At 37.4% G+C, this 20,376-nt stretch overlaps 1 pseudogene; it reads left to right on the forward strand.

The window, feature by feature from the left end:
- LOC122348674 overlaps window positions 1-20,376 on the forward strand; it is a 161,619-nt pseudogene that overhangs the window by 120,279 nt on the left and 20,964 nt on the right.

Genomic DNA, 20,376 nt, shown 5'->3' on the forward strand with positions numbered 1-20,376 from the left:
GATTAGAGAACGCAGTGGTGTGTAACACTACTGAAAACCAGCACTCCTGCCTCATCTTTGTCCTCATTGTTACACTTGTTTTTATTAGCTATATAGTAGGCAGGTGGATTATTCCGACAATATTTATATACACCGTAAAATCTAATTAGTTAACCTTACTCTAAAAAGCATGCAAAAGGGGTGCCTTGAAAAAAACTGTCAAATAAGGATAGTCATTTGGTATTTGTACTTGCAAATGTTTATTTAGTGTTACACTTACACGCAAGTTCTTACAGCTTGCAACATTTCCTGCAACTTGGAATACTTATCTGATTTACTTCCTAAAAGCACGGAAACCCATTGCCTTAAAAAAGCAAGTAAGCATTGCTCCAGCAGATTAAGTGATTTAAACATCCATTACAAATGAATGATAACAATAACAGACACATACGATTGGACCAGTGAGGTAGCTCAAAGTTAAAAGTAGTGATTTTCAATACAGTTTTAACTTGTATTACAGATATTTTGAAACAGAGCAAAACCAACCTGGTTTGAGAATACAGCAGTAACCTAAACATAGCACACGACAGTCCATAAGCAAATGGTTGAGGAAGGTTATTTGCAACAACTATGAAGAAAACACAGGGTCGGAGAAGATACTTCATCTCCAGTGGTAGTCAGAACCCCAATAGACACAAATGCACAGGCTTGTGTCAACATCAGACACCTGGATAAAATAAAATAAAAACAGTATTAGTGGGGAAATGTGGATTATCAGTTTTCAGTGTTATCTGCACCTACACTGCCTTGGCATTTCATTAGTTCACCCAAACTTGAAATTCATGCCGTCGTTTACGCGACCATGACTTTTATTTCTTTTCTGAACACAAATGAAGACATTTTTAAATAAAATCAGATAAATGTCTACCCTAAAAAAACTTCACACAGTTGATCATATAATCAACACAAACGTATTGCTTTGCGAGAGTCAAAATAAGGTACCAGATGTAAATGGGTTTAATATTTCTTTACATTTTGTTTTACTATTGCCTTGGTTACTTTACTTAAATCACTTGCTAGACATGCAAGACAAGCAACCAACCCAGAGCAGTGACATGACTAACCAAGTTCAAGTAGAAATATAATTAAAACTGCTACATACCATTCATAGAATAGTTTGGCCCAAAATGGGCATACTTTTATTTTTGGGTGAACTAGGTATATAATCAACATTAATTGTTATGCAAACATAAGGATTAAGTAGGATAGGGGAAGGGGTATTAAATCGAATTGGGATTTGACCTTACTCATAGCAGCAAGTAAAATTATTTGTAACTTAATAAATCCCAGTAAGTATAACAAGTAAAGTTAACTAATTACATCTAAGTAAGGTAAACTGTTGGATTTGAAATGATATTATCAGCATTAGCAATAAACTCTGTCTGAATGAACAGAAGAGTTACTTCAGCATATTTTGTGTCTGGAGCGATTTCATTAAAGCCGCAGTATAAAAGATTATATGGTTAAAAATTAACAAAAATCTATTATTGATGAAGTACATAAAAAATCTGTGTTCAGAGCTCGGCTTGTGCTTACTTGCCTTACCCTGATTCACAGCAGCTTATAATAATCATTTTTCAGGCTGTTAGTCTGATTTTATGGGAGAGTTTTCGCTATTAGCTATGTTCATAATATACAACCATAAATAAAGAGAATCGGTGTGTGTGTGTGTGTGTGTGTGTGTGTGTGTGTGTAGCAAAGTGGGCTCGTTTTGACATCTTATATCCATAACTTTTATTTGTAGATATTTGGATACATGTATTGAAAATGTTAACTTTTAGTGAGCATTCAGTGACTGTGAAATGAACAAGCAGAGATGAGATTATACCAAAATCAATAAAAAAAATAATGATAAAAACAACCCTAATATCTGCTAATTACTAATATGGCATTGCTATATGGTGCCTCCCTAATGATGTCTTTATGTACTGCAAAGACATTTAGACGTATTATCCTAATACTGTTGGAGCCGCAGTATTGGGTTTTGCATTAAGCCACTGAAAAGCCCATATTAGTCAACTAATATTTATTTTCACACTATGCAGAAGGGCCTCCACCCCCACCCTACTGAACGCATCTGAGTCTGTCTGTGTTTTTGTGTTCTATATTTAGTTCCTCCCCCATCCTCACACACATTTAGTCACAGCGCATTCACACCGTTGCCATAACACATGCGAATCAAAAGCGAAGACAATTAATCACGGAGGCAGTGTCACACTCACCATCAAACTCTTCCTTGTTTTGTCTCGTGCACGCAAACTCTGTTCAGCACCACGGACAGCGAATACGTGCAGGCAGGCGGAAATGCAGCGTTCGCTCTGCACTGAAAGTTTGTGGCGTTGGCGATTGCTGTTGTCTTCTTACCACGTCTGTTAATACGCTTTTTCAGTTTAGCAGAGAAAGAGAGATAGAGAGACAGATGGATGGATGGAACGATGGATTACTTGACAGGCCTCTATTTATGCGCTAATGGCTTCACACATTGGGGAAGTATGTGTGTGTGTGTTTTGGTTATGCTTCTTTTTTTTTTTCAAGAACCGTGTTTGTTCTTGAACAGATGTCAATTACGCTGACAGGACTATACTTTGCTTTGTCACACCCCACTAGACAGACAAAAAAAAGGCCTTTCATTAAACTGTCTCAGACCTTTATTTTGCATAGAATTGTGCGCATTCACTGTAATTTGTTTATTTGTTTGTTTGTTTGTTCATGTGTGTTGCTCTTTGTGCAAATTAAGAGATTGCGGACAGTCAAAGGCCAGTTTGAAATAGGCTCACTTTGCCACAGGGCTGTTTGGACGTTTGAAGTGCTTAACAAATATTCTGTTTATCTAAAAACACACACACACACACACAAATATATATATATATATATATATATATATATATATATATATATATATATATATATATATATATAGAGAGAGAGAGAGAGAGAGAGAGAGAGAGAGAGAGAGAGAGAGAGAGTTTGTATAAGATGGGGTCAGATCTGTCTTTGATGTTGCTTAGTTTATTATTTTTCTCTCTAATATCAGTCAGTTTTTGGCTTTGGTTCCTGAACACAGAACAGATGGACAGCTGGAAATAATGGTCTTCAGCAAGTTGTGAGACATCACTAGAATTTCTTAATTCTCTGTAGATTATAACATGAGCTCAAGTTTTCTGTCTAATTATTAGAATATATCTTGGTTGCATATGCTGCAAATTTCATTGCATGCACTTGCACACATATGCACACGTTCCAACAAAAAGTAATTCATATGAATCAATTGGTTTAATCCAATCTTCTAAAGATTAATGTTTGCTTTATGGGATCTTGTTCACATATCAACATGGATCAGTGCGCATTAAATAAAGAAATACTTTTGCAAGTACCAATGAGACTGTTTTCAATATTGCTGCATTGTAGTGTTTGCAATATATGCTGAGCTCTGTGTGCAGTATCTGTATAAATCAGTGTTTACTGCTCAGTTCATATGGATTACTTTAAGGGTTTTTAATTGAGTTGAACTGAACAGAATTGAATTAAGTGTGAATTAGTTGAATTGGGTCAAACTGAAATGATCGAATCAAAGACTGGGAAGAATAAGTTAATTCAGTCAAGAGTAATGAGTCGAGCTAAGTAATGTTGAAACAAATCGTATGATCAGAAATAATCAGTTGAACCGAACTGAATTCAGGAGAATGTAGTGGAGTAAAATCAAGGAGCAAAAATAATGAAGACCAAGAAGCATCGACATGATTAAACAGAAAACAGTTTGAGAGAAATAGAGGAATAAGACCGCTGTGAAAGCTGATCTGTTAAATGAGGCCAAAAAGCAAAGGCTGAATTTGACCCTGCGGGGCCTGACAGGAGTGAACGACAGCCAAATTAGAGCAAGAATGACATGAAAAAAATAAAAATAGTTCTTTATCTCAACCAAACTCTTTTCTTCTGTAACATACATGTACCAGTGAAACTAATTTTCCCATTTCCTCTCTCATTCAGATCTTTCCTTAGTGCTTCAACTGTGTTCTCTCGAACTTTTCTTTTCATAACTGTTCATCGCTCATCGCATTAGATCCAACCAGGATAGGAATAGGAGGAAAAACTGCATTAAATCCTCCATTAACTCCTCAGCTTCCATGGGAATCCTCTTGAGAAATCCTCTATTTTCTCTCAAGTTTTGCTTGGTAATTGGGTTTTGATCCCCTTGTAGAACACAATGTGTGACGTATGTGAGTAGAGGGCATCCCTGTGTTTGCAGGAATACTGGCAGCATAGTAGAGACAAATTGTCAGTCAGTACAGTCAGCTCTGAAAGGATTGAATTCAGATCTAACATCATTGCTCTTTTACCACGAGATCTTTACTTTGACATCATCTTCTGTCTCTCCTGTAGTCTCTTTACACTCTCAAGATCTCTTTTTGTATGTCACATAAAAATACACACAAACCCCCATCTCTTTTCTGTACTTGCTTTGCACTTGTTTCTTTCTGTCATACGACACATTCCTGTCTCATGGCCCATTGCGTACGCTAAAGCAGTGTTTATCGGTGCAGTGAGCGGTGTGCACTGCTGTTTTGATAGCTGCAGTCTAGGGGCCTATTCCAGTGCAGGAGCTCTGTTATGGCCTGAACTGCAGCTGTCTGAAATGCTAATGCATTTATAGATGCCATCAGCAAAGGACCGAGTGCTTTCAGACAATACAGATTACAATGCAAACTTCCCACGGCCTGTGAGAGTACTAAACAACGCTGCCAATGAAGTGGACAGTTATGGGCCCCAGTTGATCTTGATGCTTTGTTCTTCATTAGCATCACGATAATGTTTCGCATTGTATCTGTTTGTTTGTTCATTTGTTGCTGGTGTTTGTTAAGGAAAATATAATGATCATTGGTCATACTTAGGATTAGTTGGATGGTGAAAGGATAAAATAAAATAAAAATCCTGGGAGACCGCTGTCCTGGAAATCTAACCAAAGTCTTCAGGATTACTTGGATTACAAGCAGATGTATTTGATTAGTAATGAAACTAAACTCTACGGGACCAGAATTACCCATCCCTACTCTAAAGCCACTTAGCACAACTATATAGCAACACTCTAGCAACCACATAACTGCATTGTAAGCCACTCAGAACAACTTGATGACTATAGAAACACTATAACAACCACATAATTGCACTCAGAACATATTAGGAACATGGAAATAGTTTTGCAATGGCGTTAAATAATTTTGTGTGTTGTGACTGTCAGTTGATTGCCTAAATTCTATTGTCTGTCTCTCTCTCTCTCTTTCAGACTAATATCCCTTTCCTGCAGAATGTATTGAGCAATAGCCAGTTCCTGTACGCCACAGTTGACACCCAGTTTATTGATGAGAACCAGAAACTTTTCAACCTCAAACCTACACAGAACAGAGCCCAGAAACTCCTGCACTATCTGGGTGTGTGTGTGTGTGTGTGTGTGTGTGTGTGTGTGTGTGTGTGCACGCATTCATCATTGTTTCACACCTGTGATAGCCTAAAATGTATGTGAATGCATTTGTGTTTAAACATCTGCTGTTTTTCTCCATAGGTCACATAATGGTAAATGGACCCATGACTCCTATTCCAGTAAAAGCCAAGTCCTCATCCATAGATCCAGTTGTTTCTTCTGTTTCTCTGGGTATGACACACGCACACACTACTTTGAAACTGTACGTCCCCAAGATACAAATTATTCTTTATAGTTAAAAATTGTTCTTTAAAAGTTGCTCAGTTTCTAGATGGGTCAACTCTTTGAAAAATGCAGGGAAAATGTTGTCAATATTTAGTTACCCTAAATTTATTCCATTAAACTCAACAAATGCAAAACTTTAAAGAATGTTCCAACTAATCTCAGTAATGTAACTATTTAACTATAAACTATAAACATAACTGATTTTATATTAATGCTGATTCATACAAAACCAAACAAAAAAACACATGAAGGTAAAAATCTAATACCTACATATGGACAGATTCTACAACAACGTACAAATGAAATCATGGAAATGCATAAGTATCTGCACCCAATTCTGTAAAATGTAAAACGGTGTGTTATTAGAGTGTGTTGCCTGTGCATGCTTTCACGTTCCATTTACAATGCATGTAAGAATGAGAGTGAAGCTTTTAACCTGCAGAAAGGGTGAACGCACACTATAAAAGCATCATTAAAGGGGTTTATATGACCTGGGAACTATATTCTAAGTATTTTGAATCCATACAATAGTCCTGTGTGAGGAAGAGACACAAATTTCAATGATTATTCACAAATAATTCTCCCCTGAATTGAGCTGTTAACTGTTGCAACCACGTAATTATCCATTATGTTAACCTTGAGAATCAAACCACACTTTGCTTCTTTTCTTGTAGGTTAAGCTTTTCAGTGAATAAAGCCTTTTTATTCCGCCTGTTTCTCATGCAAGGCTTTCATACGACTTCAGAAAACATACAGCAAGTCATTCAGACTGCTTTCATAAGACTTATACAGTGTTTTTGCATTCTTTAGGAAAGATGCCATTCCAAAACCATAACACATTTATTCATCTATCTAACTATAGATAAGCAGCAAATTAGAAGATCATTGAAGCAAAGTCATGCTTAATGGTTAGTTAATAGTTAGAACGGGTTCACCAACTAAACATATGACTGATTGTTGTCTGTTTATTTGAGCGAAAGTCTAAATCAAAGAGTAAATGAATAATTTTTGGCTAAACTATCTGTTTAATTTAGTAGCATTCTTCTTCTTAGATTATCTTAGGTTTAGTTTTAGTTTAGTTTTACTCCCAGTGCTGCACACCCATATCTCGGGTTACGTGCACACTTGTCACATCAAAAGTGTACTACTACAGATGTCAATGGAATTCATAGTCTTGTTTCTAACTACCTAAACATTGGCAGCATTCCCCCCCACTGTCTCCTCTCTCTTTTCTCTCTCTCTTTGTGGATGAACGAGAGTGTGATAATGCAGCTCTAATCCTTCCCTTCTCTCCTTCCCTCTGCCAAATGAAAGAGGATCCGCCACATTAGAAATCTCATTACAGGGTTTAGGTGTGTGTGTGAGCCGCATACCACGCTCCCTCTGTGTGCGAGAGAGAGATTCCTAGGGGATAGATATGTGTATGCATATGTGTGTGCAATTAATTTAGCCAATTTTCTCCTATTCTCATTGGCATACCTCTTTTCGTGTTTGTTGAACATGATATGTAAACTAATTCCCAAAGGACCCTTGATGGATTGTGTGCGTCTAAGTATGCACACCCAAAAAAAGTTTCCCCACTTTCGGGATCATTCGTTGTGCATTAGAAGCGAGTTCTCAGTGGGACTGGCTATAGTTTGTAGAGCATGTACAAAATCGGCCCCCTACACAATTGGACCAAATATGTGTTGTGTATGTAGGTGTTTGTATGGAAAAGGTCTTTCATGGGATAAAAAATGCAAGTGTCTGTGTAAGTAGGTCACATCTGTGGTAGGTGTATCCCAAGCCTCATGAGATGCTCCTCTGCATTGTGTGTGTTGCATATGCGTTTCAGACACACAATGAGCGATAAATAGGCTTTGGCCTTCATCTTTCCTTTCATATGGCCGCCAGCGTTCCATACAGAGAAATTCCCACAGCAACACATACATTTAGACCCACATGTGGGTGTATTTATGCCTTGAAATATGCAAATCTATGCATCAATGTCTTACTTACTGCACTTCTATCATTGGTTTCCCTCGTCCCTTTTTATCTCGTACTCCCTCTCTCATTGGGCAGTGCGATTTGATTTGATTTCTGCTAGAATAAGCTAGCAACCCCCCCAGAGTTTTTTTTTAAGCGTTTGCCTCATTTGCATTAATAGAGAGAAACTGTATGTCCGACTTTGTTTGTAATGGAAGTTAACAATACCAACACCTGCCTGCTGAGTTAATGGCCCCTCAAACTGTCACATCTGAAACCTATAAATAGTAGGAATTTCCCATTGTCTCTTGGTTGGCAGGTTCTCGTAGCTTTGGCACTGACCCGTGAGCTCCAGGCGGAGAAACAATGCTTAGGTTTAGTAGAGAAATGTGGTCTGGTTTAAACTATTCAGCGCCTCATTATCTTCCTGTTCTCCTCAACAAACATTCATGTGGTGTTCCTGTTCTTATTTCAAGTTTACTTTGATTGGCTGCCAAAACGAAACGTTGCATGACAGGGAATCAGTGAGGAGTGTCAGTGGCACTCATTTAATTGATCACCTGCTTCAAAGCTGTACGTGTGACAAGCTCACAATGAGAAGCCGTCGTATTACTGCGACGTCAGTCTATAGCTGTTTGTCAAAGACTGTCAGTAGTTAATAGTAGATAAATAGTAGATACAGTCCCTAAGGGTGTGTGATATGTATCTGTGATGCTATTGCAATTGTCATGTAAATGTGTGAGGCGACGGGTAGCTGTATCACAAATTTTTGCAAAGAAAAAAGCCTTAAGAATGCACACATTCACTATATGATTAACTTATTAGTAAAGCTGTTTAAATGCAAACTAATTTTATCATATATAAACATAAAACACGGTGTGGTTTATATATTTTTTTATGTAAAAAATATTTTTATACACACACATACTGTGTGTATATATATATATATATATATATATATATATATATATATATATATATATATATATATATATATATATATATACTGACTAACACATATAACACACATATCGGGGCGTATAATCTCTAGCGATTATCATCGATTTGATTACAGAGACCGTCTCTGCATTTAATAACAAATACTTCAATCTTATCATTATACATCCCTATCATTGTATTCTCCTGTTTACTGTTCAGTGCTTTGATACTGATAATCTGTATTGTTAAAAGCGCTATATAAATAAAAGTGATTGATTGATTGACATACTGTATAGTATGCAAACAAAAACTTTTATTTTGGATGTGATTTAATGGTTTGACACTGCTGCTTATTATATTGTAGATAGAAAGCCAAAATATGTACACTATTGTCAATATAGGCTGAACCTTATGAATGAAACCGCTGCATGAATGATTCAATGAGTCTCTCATTTAGTGAATTATTGTTATTGTCAAAATTGACCAAATCTCTTTTATCAAGATGTTGATCAAGTGGCGTTGTATGTGTGCTGCAAAAAAAAATATTTTTTCATTCCTTGCAGGTGAGCCGCCCATGGGCTTCCGTGATGTCCTGTTGAAGGAGGGTCCTGAGGGTTTTGCTCGGGCAGTTAGACAGCACCAGGGCCTTCTACTGATGGACACTACCTTCAGAGATGCCCACCAGTCCCTTCTGGCCACTCGTGTCAGGACACACGACCTCAAGAAGATTGCTCCGTTTGTGAGCCACAATTTCAATAATCTTTTCAGCCTGGAGAACTGGGGAGGCACGTGACACATTGACACACACTCTAGCCAAAATACATGTACATTCAAGGTTTTTTTGGATGTTCCCCAACTCTGCGAGCGTTTCGGCTTACTGAGGATCACTTGACATGATCTTAATATCTCTCTCGCTTTCTCTAGGAGCTACATTTGATGTAGCAATGCGTTTTCTGTGGGAATGTCCGTGGAAGAGACTTCAAGAGCTCCGAGCTCTGATTCCCAATGTCCCATTTCAGATGCTACTACGTGGAGCCAATGCTGTGGGATACACAAACTACCCTGATAATGCAGTTTTCAAGTGAGATCACACATTTCCATTGGCTAATGTTATTTTCTATCCTGTACTCCTAATTCTACCCTTGCAGAAACCTTTCTGCAATGTTTAAGATATTGTTTATTAAGCTGTTTTCCTTGTGGGTGCTGTTGGCTTGTCCACACAATTTAGGTGATTACATTTGTAGGCACAAAATAAACACACACGTACACAAAAGAAGGCAGTGCATGTACTGAGCTATAGAGCGTTGGAGCTGATATCAGCAGTAAACAATTGTAGAGCTCTTCACATTCATTTTTTGTATATTATTTTAAATGTTAAGCTAATAATTAACATCATGTACTGTACACACAGTATTTAGGATTGTCTCTTAAGTTCTTAATAGGCAAAGTTTGCTCACAAATGTTGTACTACTTTGATAAAGACTCTCATATTAATTATACTGGATGAAAATAGAGAGAAAATATAGAACATAGATGCATCATACCCCTAACAGCTTCATAGCACCACAGTCTCAAAACTCATTATCAGCCGCAGATCAACATGCTAAAAGCCTCTCAGCATATCTTAGCAATCAATCACATCAAATGCTCTTGTGACCACACTTTGTCATAGCTGCGACTGTCTTAAAATCTGCGCAATTCGTAATAAAAAAAAAACTTCCAATGATAACTGTTGGAAAGTACATAATATCCTTGCAGGCACTAAAATGTCTGGTGTCAATGGCTTGACTTGAATGTGCATTCAAACAAATGTCTCTCTTTGCTCTTATAACATCGTAAATGTCAGTTTTGAAGGAGTTTGCTGTAGAGCAGAGCTGACAGCCTTATTTCTGTTTATCCTCTCTCTTTCTTTCTCTAGATTCTGCGAGGTAGCCAAAGAGAACGGAATGGATATCTTTCGTGTTTTTGACTCCTTGAATTACATTCCCAACATGCTTCTGGGGATGGAAGCAGCAGGGGCGGCCGGAGGCGTGGTGGAGGCGGCCATTTCTTACACGGGAGACGTGTGTCTGACCCCATGAGACAGAAATACTCACTGGAGTACTATCTGAAGCTGGCCAATGAGCTAGTAAAGGCTGGAACGCACATACTGGCTATTAAGGTAGATCACGTGTACAAGGAAAAATCACACATGCTGAATTGGCCTGACAATCATATGTTCCACCTTCACAGAGGTGAAAGATTTGCTAATATAACCGCTGTTTTTTGTGTCAGGACTCTTAGCATGATATTTTCAGCAGTGTTTGGCAGTCACTCAAGGGTGTAATGACTGAAGGCATTGACAGTAATACTCATTCTCGCTCTGTTATTTCTGTTTCTTCTCTCTTTTTCTTTGTTGAGCTGCTGTAATGACAGTGATCGTCATAATGTGATTTTCTTTTCTGTGGGGTGCACTTGAGTGGTTAAAAGCAGCTCTGCTCTCTTTGCTTCCTAGGACATGGCTGGCCTGCTGAAGCCCGAAGCCAGCCGTTTACTGATTGGAGCATTGCGGGACCGTTTTCCTGACGTCCCTATCCATGTTCACACTCATGATACTGCAGGTGCGGGGGTCGCCGCAATGTTAGCCTGTGCAAAAGCAGGTGCAGATATAGTCGACGTAGCAGTGGACTCCATGGCAGGCATGACCTCTCAACCAAGCATGGGTGCCATCGTAGCCTGCACTAAAGGAACCAAACTTGACACTGGTGAGTGGACAAGAAATGTGTGAAGTTGTGGTTACATTAGCAAATTTTAATAGACGTTTCACAAGCAAAGAAAGCTTTGTTGTCAGTAGCGTGGTTTTCACAAAAGTCACTTTCAACCTGGCAGCTTTGTCGAACGCAAGCTAAATCTGCGGAGGAACTTTTTTGCCCTAAAGCGGAGCTCCCAATCGCATGCGTTCCTCTTAAAATGATTGGGTTTTTGCAAACTGAGAAAATCCCCCAAATAGCAATAGATATGTAAAGCATGAAACATTTATTCCATCTGCTTTATTGTTTAGTTCTTGGACTATGTAGACAGACACTATGACATCTTTATCCACTGCATTTCATCTGTAGTTCAGCTTAAAAAAAAGAGTAAGAGGATAGTGGGTAGAGCACTTGACATATCAGCGCTTCGAGAAACCCAAGTTTGACTGGAGGACTTTTTCGTTCCAGTTCCAGTTTCTATTCTACTATCATCTGTCTCTCCTTTTGTCAAATAAAGTCAGTGCTCAAAAATCTAAAAATATTATAAATGTATTTATATACAATACCTTTCTAAGGTTTGGGGTCAGCAACAGTTTTGAGCGTTATGCTAAAAATAACGTTAGAAACAGTAGTATTTTTAATTATCACTATCAAGGAAGAACTCTATTCTATTAAACTGCGATATATTATACATATTCTACTCTTCAGTATCGCTTGATTCTTTAGAAATCAATCAGATATGGAGCGTTCTTGAACAACATGCGACATTTGGTTCACACTTTCATTTACATAAAGTTTGTTTCTGGCATAAGTCAGTAAATGTGCAGTTAAATTCAACAAGCTGCCCATGATCAGTTTAATGTTGCTTAAGTTGCAGGCAGCTCAATTGATTAATGATGTCTAATTAGTCAAGTCGCTAAGCTCATTAATCAAGGGACCCAGTAGAGGTTGTCGTCATATATCAATACATTTGTACTTTTATACAGTTGTGTGCATGTGTGCTGTAGTGTCCATGTACTGTCCTGAGAGGCATGTTAAACAAAAGGCCTGCAGTAGCAGGGAAAGGAATATGTTGACACACCTTGGACAAAGACTAATGACAGAGAAAAAAGAGAGCTAGTGAATCTTCCCATTCCTCTTCCCCATCTTCTTTTTAACTGCACTTATTTCCTTTTTCTTCACTTCATTACCGTCAAAGTTAAATCATAGCTCCTCTTTCCAGCTTTTCCCTCTCTTACCCTCTTCTGTCCCCCAAATATGGTTCCTCTGAGGCTGTGTGGTTAGATAATGGCCTCTGCACTTCAGCTTCAAATTCTCAAGAGTATAATCTTATGTTCTTCAGCAATCTGTCATGTAGCCACACCATACCCAATAATCTGTCAATGTCTCTCTTTAAAAACTGAGATAATACCCCAACCCCCACCCAAAAAATTGTTCCAACGAACATAGCCACCACAATGAAAGTTCTGGGTGGTTGCCAGAACGTTGCTATGCGGTTGCTAAGGTGTTCTGGGTGCTTGCCAGGAGCATCACTATGCAGTAGCTGAGGTTGTTAAGGTGGTTGCTTATAGACTCAGAGAAGCGCTAGATATGGCTGGGGTACATCTTACATTGTAAGTTAATGGGATAGTGATAACATTTTAGTTCATTTTAGTTTAGTTCATAGAGTTGTTACATGTAATGGAATTATATAATTTAATTACAAAATAGACGTAATAAATATATCGTTAAGTTACAGTTAATTATGAAAATGTTAACAATTGCAAAGAATATTAACACGCTCTTTCAGATTTGGCTGATTTCTGTCCAAAATTGCATAAACTGCTTCAAAATGTCAGACATCAATGTAAACACTGATTTCAAAAACAGTATCATGGCTATTAAACTTGTCTTGTTATGATTTTAAATCTAAAAGTGAAAAGAGGTGCTAAAGTCTGATTTAGTGATGGCTGTGCATTAAAGTTAAACTATTGTAACCCTAATTTAAGTCGTTAATGGTTTTGAAAAATCTGACAGTAATTAGTGTTAAGTACCACTGTAAGGTTAACCCTTCAATTAGGATTAACAGTTTAGCAAAATATAGAAAAAAATTAATAAAAAATGAATCAAATGTACTCAGTTACATTACTTTATTAAAGTAAGTAAAATCGTTTCAGTACTTGCTACGTTTTAAATAGAGCAGCTTGTAATCTGTAACCTATTATATTTCCAAAGTAACCTTCTTAACACTGCATATTAGCATATTTCTAGCACATTAGCTGTTTTTAGTACTTAGAAAGCACTATTAATGCCCTATTCTGAATTACTAAATTTTAGATCCCTAATCCTCCTCAACCATAAACTTATTAACTGATTTATTATTAACAAGCAGCAAATTAGGAGTTTAATGAGATAAACATCATTGTTAATTGTTACTTAAACTTTGAAAAATAAAGGAGCTTCACAGAAGAACCTTTGTGTTTAAATGGTTCCATAATGAACCTATAACATCTGAAGAACCAAACCCAGAAGGTTCTTCTGTGGCATCGCTGTGTGATAGTGAGAAGACTTTTTTCTACTGTGTAAAGGCTACACAGTTTGCAGTATCATTCATGTCAGCAGCACAGATTGTGCAGGTTTACATTCTGACCTTTAAATCTTAGAGCTAAAGGGCCCAAACCTTAAAGGTCTGTTCACACCAACACAAATATGTGGCACAAAACAGATGCAATTTGTCTGTTCTGATAATCTGTCTGTTTTGCATAAAACAACTCTGATGAGCTGAAAGAAAAAGCAATTTCACTCTTTTACATGGATACAAAAGATAAAATACCATGGTTACCCCAGTTAAGGTACGAACACGGTACACTTTTCATTCCGTTAAATTACATTCATACGCATGTGAATGCTAGAGTCTGTACATCAAGCTTGTGCAAAGAAATTGTACATTTCACTACGTTCTCAAGTTCCACTTAAATGCTCTCTGACCTGAGAATTCATATAATGTGAAGACATGTGACCAGTCGAAGATTGCTATGTCAGGCTGTGACCTCTTAGATGATTGAACACAAACTGTAAAGCTGCAGATTTGCAGTGCTGCAAGAAAATGGAGTCGAATGTGTGTGTGTGTGCATATATTTGGAAATGGTTATTTTGTCTCATTTATACATTTATTTAGTTATTTGTTTAGTTATACATTTATTAGTTATATATACAGTTGCTTTACAAAACAGTTAAAGCACAGTTTAAAGCTTTTGGCTCTCTCAAATCTCTATTAAAAAAGAAAAGAAATAAGCACATGCAAATGTCAATCTGAACAGATGTTATTATTTAAATAAATATTGTAAACTTATTTTTGTCATATATTATAGTATATGTCATATTTTAGACAAGAGTGACAAACACAATGCAATAGTCCCAGATATTGTGTAACAGATTATTTAAAAAAATCTTTTTTTAAGATTTCCTTTACAAACAGCTATCTACATTAGTACACTATATATATATATATATATATATATATATATATATATATATATATATATATATATACATCCAAAAATGGAAAAAGAAAAATGGAAGATGCTGCAAAAAAATGTGTGAGATTACAATTGAATATAGATATATACAAGCCATATTTCTTTTGTGCTTTTCTACCACCTGAGCTTGTGTGCCTCTTTGTTAAGTACACAGTTTTTTTTATTCATGAGCACATCTGTTGAGGTAATTGGTCATGGAAGACCTCTAGTTTCTTGAAGATCCCTCATTCCCTCTCATCACTCTCTCTTACTGTCATTGGTTTTCTCTCTAGTGTATTTCACTGGTTAATTTAGTCGAAAGTGTAGCAATCTAGCACGGGTAAAGCTTTATCTCACTGCATCAGCCATGAGAAGAGTTTGTTATTAATGCTGTACCTGCACTCCACGTCCTCATACTCGTCTTCTGTTCATTTGTTAGTTTAGTTTACTTTTTATTTAAATTTTTTTTATTTATTTATGACATTTCTGTCTGCATTGCCCCATCTTGCTGCCCTGCTATTGATTTGTGCTCTCTGGCTGATTTATTTCTTTTTTCTCTTTCCTCTCTTTTCCTTTTAGCAAACTTTGTCTCTCAAATATTCTTTCCCTTCATTGTTCTACCCCAGGCGTCTTTTTCTTTATTTCCAGTTTTCGCCCGTTCTCTTTCGCCTACACTCATCTGTCCCTATATGTTTGTTTTGTTTTTGTCATTCTTTACTGTATCTTTAAGTTCATTTTCTCCCATTTCCATGTATTTCCATGCAGTCTTCAAGCCCACTGCTTCCACTAACACTTCTCTTTCGTTCTCCATCTGTCACTTTTTCTCTACATCTCTCAGTTCTCAGTGGAAAGTTTGGACTCACTTTTACAATCAAACCTTTTATCCCTCTGCAAGCCCTTTATGCTTCACTTTTACAAAGATCTCTGTTTGACTCTCTCTCGCTCTCTCTCTATCTTTCACACACACACACATACACACTTTCCAATGTTGTGCAAATCTTTATTGAGTTTTCTTTATTTCAGAACATTTATGTTTTAACCCTTTTTTTTTTTTTTTTTTTAGAAGACACAAACGATATAATTATGTCATATAATTGCGCTGTTGTGTATTTTCCCTGATGAAAGAACATCTCAAACCAATGTTTGCTGATCTTAGCTGCTTAGCTGGACTCCCATGCAGAAGCCTGTTTCTGACTTTGCATACGAATCCCATAATTGCTACTTTTATTATTGCAACTTCATATCTCCCAATAATGACTTAGTCTCAGTGTGATTTGGTATCTCACAGTTTGACTTTATATCTTACAGAATGATTTTTCATCTCACAATGCCACTTTGTTTTGCAATCTGACATTATTTTAAGCTGTATCCCCTATACTGCCAGCCTGATCCAAGTGGGTGTTAAATTAGCTGGTCAGCTAACTGCTCTCCTAACTGAAAGTACTCAAAACCGATCTAAAACCATCAAAACAGACAGGAATAACAAAGGTTTGCCACACTAGGAAACCAGGCAACCACCTTGGTCTGCAAGTGAATTGCATTTTTGTTTGAGTATCTGGTGTAAGCATTTTTTAGAATATCATGCTTTGAATATCCCTATTACCTGACAGATATCACTGAAATAGGTGCCCTGAGAAATCACACTTGTCTCTACGACAGCCAAAAGCTCTGCACGCAGCAAAAAATAGTCAGCTAGTCAGAAAATTCGACCGTCATTTATAGTTCATGAAAGCATGCATGCATACATACTAAATACAAATACAGATTCATTTTAGAGGCATTTTTAAACATTTATCTACTGTAGTGCATTGAGTACAGCACACAATGTACATTGATTTCACTTAAAGGATTGGTTACTATTATCTGCTGGAGTGACGCAAACCCAGCAGGAGCACTGTAATAGCAGGAATCTTTTCGCTGATGACACAGAAGTGTGTTAAAAATAAAACCCTAAATGTTTGGCATTGTAGGGAAAAAACAAGGAGGAAAAAAACGAATAAAAATAGTAATGTTTATCTTTTTAATGTTTATCTGAAAGTGTAACGATGCAAACAGGTTTTCTGTAAGGGGTAGGTTAAGGGTTAGGGGATAGAAATAGAAGTAGTGTTTGGCTGGTATAAAAGTAATGTCCCCACGATTCACTGAAACAAACTCGTGTGTGGCCTGGAAACTGGAAAGATGACTCTCATGGCATCAGCCTTAATTAAATTCACATTGATTATTACAGACTGACTGACAGGGCTTTTATTGATGGATTTATGGTGTGTTTTGAGATGTGTCAGATGAGGACAACAGTATCTGTCAGTCAAATGTCCCCAGCAAAAAGAGAAAGACACCATCACTTAAATGCATATGAAAGAACAGGGTGATTCATTTCACTTAATTGATGCTTCCCATGTTTAGTTTAAATGCTGGCCTATATGCCTTTCCTTAGACTTAAAGACAGCTTGAACTTGATTTTAAAGACAACAGTGACTAATTACTCTGAGCAAGGACCGTATCTTGTTGATTTGCACAACCTGTGTGAATATTAAATTAATATTGTGAATATGGAACAGTAGTATGGTTAAATAAAGGTTTGTGGACAAAAGTGTGATGTACATCATTTGGAGGATTTTTGATTGTCACATTGCTTTTTGTTTATAAACGGCACACACTTAGACTATGTGAAGGATCATTTACAGTTAATACAGACTCGTATAAAGCATGTAAAGAAAAAATCACACAATCTTTTTCTCTGATTTGGAAAAAATGAATCTTAACTCTCAGAAATAAAGGTACAAAAGCTGTCACTAAAGCGGTACTTTTCCAAAAGGCACACTTTTGTACCCATTTGGTTCAAATATGTACATTTTTAAGTACTAATATGTATCTTTAAGATACCAAAACGGACCCTTTAGGTACAAACATGTACCTTTTGAAAAGGTACAGCCCCAGTGACAGCTTTTTTTACCTTTATTTCTGAGAGCGTTGGGATGAAAACATAGCTAATGAAATATACACTTTGATACAGACAAAAACACTTAAAAGTGAAATAAAATTAGTTTTTTAGCACAATCATTAATCTATGGTTGGTCTAGCAAAACCTATAATTAATAATAAATTATTAATTTATGTTCACCATGGTTTAATCATAGTTTTTTGGTTTTATTTATAGTAAAGTGGTTATTTTTCATAAGGGATGGGAGCAAGCAGTCACTGCACACCAGTTTTCAAGAATCATGAGTAGTGTAGCTAAAATTGAAATGGGTCTACAGTAAAGTAGCTGCATTTGTAACACACTTCTCCTGTCATGCAGGTGTTTCTCTGGACAGAGTCTTTGACTACAGCGAGTACTGGGAAGTGGCTCGTGGTCTGTACGCCCCCTTCGACTGCACCGCCACAATGAAGTCTGGTAATGCAGATGTTTATGAAAATGAGATCCCTGGGGGCCAGTACACCAACCTACACTTCCAGGCCCACAGCATGGGCCTCGGTAACAAGTTCAAAGAGGTAAAGAAAGCCTACACCGAAGCCAACAAGCTGCTGGGAGACCTTATCAAAGTAAGACCTCCAAAATTCTCATTTTGATTCCAAATGTGTCACCCACTCTTTCTTTTGCTTTCTTTCTTTCTCCTCCTCCCCTGTTCCACATACTGAAGAGTGTCCTTGAAGGCCAGTGAATAAAGTGGCTTCTTTCTTTTCTATTGGATTTGCTGTCATTTATATTCCACAAGTATATAGTCGAAGCTCATGTCCCTGTTGATTCAAACCCAGCAATTAACTTATAACATTAAAAATTACAGCAGTGTATCCAAAATACAGATAAAATAACAATCTAATCACAAGAACACTTCACTTCAATTTAAATAATTACATATTACAAAGTTATTTTAGAACTAATGCACAGTACAGATTCTGGATGTTCACTTCTCATTTAACATGATAAGCTAATGTTCTGCAGTCATCTAGCACTTCTTTGGCTAACATAAGATCAAGTTCCGCTGCTTTCTGTTAAAGGAACAGTGTAAACAGTGTTCTGGTTGTCAGATGATCAGCCTAATGATCTGATACCTGTAGTCAAGTTTACCTGCCGATGTTGGCTTCTGCCGTGCTGCACTTTGCCCTCTAAGGCTGTATTAACCAATGAGCTTGAAATGCGTCTGGCATCGCTTGCTTCAGTCTTCAGCTCAGTGCAATCAATTATTGGGATTCTCCCAATAGAAGCTTTTGTTTACCTACAGTCTGTCTGCATGTGATTGTTATTCAATTCGCACTCTTTGTCTTTTTTCCCCCATGCCATCTATTCAATTTAGCTCATTGGTTGGGGGAAATGGGCTGGACTTGTGGTGATACTGCATTTATATTCCTTTTGCTTTTTCTGTCTCTCTTTCTCTCTCTGTCAGGTTTTGTTCAGAATAGCATGCCACATTCTATTTTTAAAAGAAAGTAGTAGCCTTATGCATTATTTATACTTTGTACAGTATGTGAATTTTCGTTATGCGCGGAAAACTTTGACGGCCTTCTGCATTTAAACCCATTTCTGGTGGAACGAATTAACCAAGAGCGATATCCTTCACCAAAATTTAGTTTTTGGACAGTAAAAACCTTCAGATTACAGATTTGACTCTCGGTCACGATCGGAGTAATGGCTGAGCAAGAGACTTCTTTAAAAAAAAAACTAAAAAAAAAATATTAGGCAGCATAGTGTATTTTTGCACAGTAAGCATTATGTGAGTTTTCGTTTCTGAACACAACCTTCATGTCTTCCCCTTTTTTTTACTATCTGGTTTGCTGAGATACACACCAGCACACACGTACACACACCGCACTAATTCTGTTTCTTTTGAAGCAGCAGCGAGCACTGACACACACAAACCGTTCTCTTGAGTTCAAAGCGCTTGCTGTCCATGCCGATGGCCAAACAGATGTACCCTGTCAGTTAGCCGGAGATACCCTGCACAATAACACAGGAGAGAGTAAACACTTCTAGACCTGTGTGTGTGTGTGTGTGTGTGTGTGAGTGAGAGAGAGAGAGAGAGAGAGAGAGAGAGAGAGAGAGGGGAGGAAGCCTGAGAGACAGAAGCAGAGAGCAACTGAGATGTACACAGAAGGATTACAGTGCGTCAGTAAAGCAGTAAGAGGAGACACTGACAGGCATGAGGATTACTCGTGTGTGTGTGTGTGTGTGTGTGTGAGAGAGAGCGTGTGTGTTTGATCCCCTCTTAATCCCGTCTCAGTCTCATCTTATAACACTTTTCCCCGACAGCCTCCATCACAGTGACTTGGCCTGACCGAGTTTTGCATTGTGTCTGGGTACTTAACAAATCCTCTACTTAATTAACAACCCATTGATTTTTCTCTCTATTCCAAATGAAGGCAGAAATTGAAGGATTTCTCAGTAACTGAGGGCAGCATCCCCAAAATCTGAGTCTGTCACCAGTAAGAAGCTTTCTTGTTTGATTCAGATTATCCTGTTGGGCTACAGACCAACAATGTGGCCAAATATTCAAGACCAAATGTGGAC

This window comes from Puntigrus tetrazona, chromosome 7, assembly GCF_018831695.1.
Source record: "Puntigrus tetrazona isolate hp1 chromosome 7, ASM1883169v1, whole genome shotgun sequence".
Taxonomy (NCBI): domain Eukaryota; kingdom Metazoa; phylum Chordata; class Actinopteri; order Cypriniformes; family Cyprinidae; genus Puntigrus; species Puntigrus tetrazona.